This window comes from Rhinopithecus bieti, unplaced genomic scaffold, assembly GCF_001698545.2.
Source record: "Rhinopithecus bieti isolate Rb0 unplaced genomic scaffold, ASM169854v2 scaffold_7398, whole genome shotgun sequence".
Classification (NCBI taxonomy): Eukaryota; Metazoa; Chordata; class Mammalia; order Primates; family Cercopithecidae; genus Rhinopithecus; species Rhinopithecus bieti.
In genome coordinates, this window is record NW_016805783.1 from 514667 (window position 1) to 519958 (window position 5292).

The window sequence follows — 5292 nt, forward strand, 5'->3', positions numbered from 1 at the left end:
TCTCACAGTGGAGGCAAGGAATTGCAACTTAGAAATAAGTTGCTACTTGGCTGCCTCTACTCTATTATTGTATACCTTGAAGGCGAGGTTCATTAAGTCCTGTTGTGGGGTTTGAGGGCCAGAATTTAATTGTTGGAGTTTTATTAAATATCGGGAGCAGATTGGGTATAAAATACAATGCATATTGAGAATAAGACAGCCTTCTGACCTTTCAGAGTCTACGGCTGTAAAGTATCTCAGGGTGGCTGCTAAACGGGCCATGAACTGGGCTGGGTTTTCATATTTGATGAAAAGCCTAAATGCTAACTGATTTGGGAGCGGTCGGATAAAGAAAAAGAAGCATTAACCTTGACTATGCCTTTAGCTCTAGCCACTTTCGTAAGAGGAAATTGCTGGGCAGGTGGGGGAGGGCTAGTGGAGGAATGAAACTGTAAGCCAGACCGGGTGTGAGCAGGGGAGGTGATAAAAGGTTACAGGGTGGGGCAGCAGAGGCTGAGAAAAAGTTGGGACCTAGCTCGGCCTGGTGAGGAGGGGAAAGGTCAGATGGGTCTGTAGAAAAGGAAGATTAGAAAGACTCAGCGACGCTTGGGGTTGGAACTGAGGGGACAGGCGGGAGGGAAAGAAGGAAGATTTGGGACGAGTTGCATTGGGAACAGAGACTAGGGAGGGACCGATGTGTAAAAGAATGCCTGGACGTCAGGCGCCTCAGACCAGTTGCCCATTTTAGGACAAGAATTATTTAGATCTTGTAGGATGGAAAAATTGAAAGTGCCATTTTCTGGCTATTTGGAACTACTGTCGAGTTTGTATTGGGGTCAAGCGCCATTGTAGAAGAAAACAAGGCATTTAGGTTTTAGGTGTGAGTTGAAGAGGTTTTAAGTTCTTGAGGAGAAAGAGGTTGAGGGATAGTGAAAGAGGGAGGTTGATGAGAGTAAAAACAGGCCGCTCACCAGATTTAAAATTGGTGAGATGTTTGCGAGATGTTCCTTGGGCTGGTGGGTCTTAGGACCCGAGGTCGTAGGTGGATCTTTCTCATGGAGCAAAGAGCAGGAGGACAGGGGATTGATCTCCCAAGGGAGGTCCCCCGATCCAAGTCACAGCACCAAAATGTCATGCGCGTCCATATGAAGAGACCACCAAACAGGCTTTGTGTGAGCGATAAAGCTTTTTAATCACCTGGGTGCAGGTGGGCTGAGTCTGAAAAGAGAGTCAGCAAATCTCAGTATTTCTATGATTCATTCTTTTGTAAGGGGATGGAGCAAATCTTTGAATTACATGGTAGCTATTCTAAAAAAAACAAAAGATAGTTTATAATATAGCTATCAAGAGCTGTCAGATATGAATATAAGTTATAGTTATTTAAAGGCAGGAAATAGTCACAGGTACTATTTTGAAGGGGTACAGCAATAAGACATGGTTATTAAAAACTTGGAGCTTTTTTGATAAATAAGGGACCTTTGCTAAAGTGAGTTACAATGGTGATGCCCAAAGAAAATATACTCAAAGATTTCTCATTTTCTGACCTATTGAGAAGTTTACTTTAGAAAATTAAATATAATTTTAATACATCTTTATATATCCATGTCTCCAAATACGCACATATACAAATGTAAATTAAATTTAAAGCTTTCAACTTTGGCTTAACCAGAGTTAACTTTATCAGCATATTAAATAAAAACTGTAATATACATTACAATTTTTTGTAATGTATTTTTTGTAATGTATTTGTAATGTACATTACAATTAATTGTAATGTAATTACAATGGTGCATTCCATTGTCTAATGTCCAATCAACCTTTTGTTCTTGGAATAAACCATATACATGTAATATACATGTTACATATGTATGTGTTTATTGATTAATTACCTCTCAGCTCTGCTTTATGATACTGTAGCTGGACCCTGTACACTTTTCTAATTTGCCAGATGATAGGATGCTAGGCTTTGTCAGTGGGGGACACTGGTAGGACATTGTACAAGCCAGGGGCTTCTCTTCTTATTTCCAGTGCTTTCTTTTCTTCTTGCTCCTGTGGTGCCCGCTGGCATGCGGGACACCCAGGTGTTTTCACATCCTAGCAAGTTTCAGCAGCATCCCTGAGGGCAACTTTCCAGTGACTTTAGCAACATCCACACAAGGGCTCCCCAGTAAGTTCCACCGGTGCCCCAGCAGCTTCCTGGGTAGTCTCAGAGGCAGCTTTATTATTAAGTCTCTCTCCTCTCACTGTACTCATGAATTTTTATTTATTACTTTACAGTTAATTACTATCATTATTCTCTTCAATGTTTAAATTCTCTCAAATTTCAGCCAGTGGAAGCCTCTTCAAGCTGCCTCCTACGTCCATTTGACTTGCTCCCATTAGTCTTTAAGTGCTTCATTGCTTTCCCACACAGCAAGATGTCCAAATGCAATTGATTTTTGCACATTGGCCTTGTTTTCATCAACAAGATCACTTATGTTAAGCTCACTTACTAATTCTGATAATTTGTCTGTAGAGTATTTGGGACTTTCTATACATACAAGTCATAGCATTCTCAAATAATGATAGTTTTCATTCTTTGCATCTAATCTGTATAATTTATAATCTCCCCACGCATTTTTTTTTTTTTTTTGCTTTTCTCTACTTGCTGAAACCTCCAGCAAAATACAGTAAAGAAGTGATACTGGCAGACATCCTCATGCTGTTCTTTGTTTCACAGCATAAGCTTCCAGCACTTCAGTGTTTCAGGTATGATGTTTATAGATACTTTTCATCAGATAAGGGAGATTCTCTTCTACTCCTAGTTCACCAAGAGTTTTTGTAATAACAGATGTTGAATTTTATCAAAACCTTTTTCTGGCTCTCTTGAGATAATCATACAGTTTTTCTCCCTTATGCTATTTATGCGGTGCATTCCATTGTCTAATGTCGAATCATCCTTTCGCTTTTGGAATAAACCATATTTGAGAATTCGTAATGGAAAGCAGTTCCCAGTCTCTGTAGAAAAGTCTATGGCTGTACAACTTTCCAGAGGGACCTGTGTTTTTGTTCAGTACATCAAATCCAACAATTCCTGGGTTTCTAGGGTTTGGATATTTCTGCATTGCAGCTGTTGTAACAGTGCCCCATGGGTGGTCAGAGATATGCTCTGAAGTCCGGATCTTCATGGTGCTGATGGCATGCAGGTAGTGACAGGGGACATGAAGCAAAGAAGTGACACCTGCTCCCTCCCACCCCCTACTGGCTACCTATATACTATTTAATCATTTTTTTCTTCATGCTGCATTCTGTATAATTTCTTCTGATTTATCCTTCAGTTTACTAATTGTCTTCAATCATGTAGAATCTGCTGTTTAACCCATCCATGTTGTTTTAAATTTTATTGTGTTTTTATTTCTATGAAATTCTGTTTTAAAATCTGCTTTGTCACTTTTTATCTTTTTCTGTTTCTGCAGAGATCCACAAGTTTTATCTTTTATGGATTCACACATAGCAAGCGTGATTATTTTATATACTGATAATTCCTGTGTAAGCCTTGTGAATCTATTTCTGTTATCTGTTGCTTCTGCTGGTTCTTTCTCATGGAGTCTAGCTTCCTACCTGCCTGGTTATCTTTGACTGGATATTAGATGTTGTGTTTGAAAAAAAAAAATCACAGGGGTAATTTGAAGCCTATAATTAAGGAAAACTTCATTCAGATAGGATTTCTAATTGTTTCTGCCAGGCATGGAGATGCTACCAGTTTGGTACGACCTTAAAATAAATTCAAGGCTTGGGATTCACTAGATCAGGGGTCCCCAAGCCCCAGGCCACAAACCTACCTAGCTAGGCCTGTGACCTATTAGGAACTGGGCCATACAGCAGAAGAAGAGCGGCAGGCAAGGGAGCTTCCTCAGTATTTACAGCCACTCCCCATCACTCACATTAACACCTGAGTTCTGCCTCCTGTCAGATCAGGGAAGCATTAGATTCTCATAGGAGTGCAAACCCCATTGTGAACTGCACATATGAGGGATCTAGGTTACGTGCTCCTTATGAGAATCTGTCAGTGTCTGATGATCTCACTGTCTCCCATCACTCCCAGATGGGACTGTCTAGTTGCAGGAAAACAAGCTCAGGGTTCCCATTGGTTTTACATTATGGCAAGTTGTCCTTACTTATTCCATTATATATTACAATGTGATAATAATATAAATAAAGTGCAAAATAAATGTAATGCACTTGAATCATCCTGAAACCATCCCCCTACTCCAGTCTGTGGAAAAATTGTCTTCCATGAAGCCAGTCCCTAGTGCCAAGAAGGTTGGGGATCACTACACTGGATGACCCAGGAATAAGGTTTAGGTGTAATTCTATGTGAGGTCATCTATTCCTGAACTAGCCTCACCTTCTAGGCCCTTTAAGGTCCCAATCCTTTAAGTTCTCAAACTAGAAATAGTTTTTTTGTTATATCCCTATAATGTTTAGGTCCTCAAGAAAACTGTTTTGGGATGTACACATGTCCTCAAAGACAGATATTTTCTCCCCCTTGGATTATAATTTTTTCTTCATTTTTGTATTTCATTATCATTTTGTCAGCTCTCATGTTTTTAAAACTATTTTATCCAGAGATTTTAGTTGCCAAGGTTGGTTTGTCTTGAATAATTTAGCTCATTGTTACTGGAATTAAGGAGTGCTCTTAGATATATTTTGAAGGCAAACCTGAGACTTTCTGATGGACTGGAAGGAGCATGGGAAAGAAAGGAGTCAGGAAGACTGTAAGACTTTTGACCTGTGCAACTAAGAGTGAGGGGAGCAGACAGGGAAGCAGGCTATGGGAAGGATCAGGAATTTACTTTGGGGTACGTTAAGAGGCCTATTGTAGGTTGATTTAAAAGTAATGGCAAAAACCACAGTTACTTTTGCACCAAACTAATACCTATGCCAGTTAAGAAGTTGAGTAGGTAGCTGGGTATATAAGCTTGGAGTTCGGGGAAGAGGTTAAATTTAGAGGTTAAAACCCAAGGATGATTGCTGAAGACCTGTTCTTGAAGTGGCAGTCATTGTTTGAAATGTATTAAGATCACTTTTGCAAATTTAGATGGACAAGACTATACTAGTGACAAGGGTTTTAAAAACTGAGGAAACAATGCAAGATTTTCTGAGGATATCTGAGTATAGCATTTTTGGTAATTGTTTCTTATTTATTGCAAATTATGTTTGATAACTAGAAAACAGAACTCTAAATAAGAGACAGGGACATTGCCCAATTCTGTGCCCACTGGCCACTCAATTTTATTTCTATACATCAATTTCTGAATATAAAGGCATGCA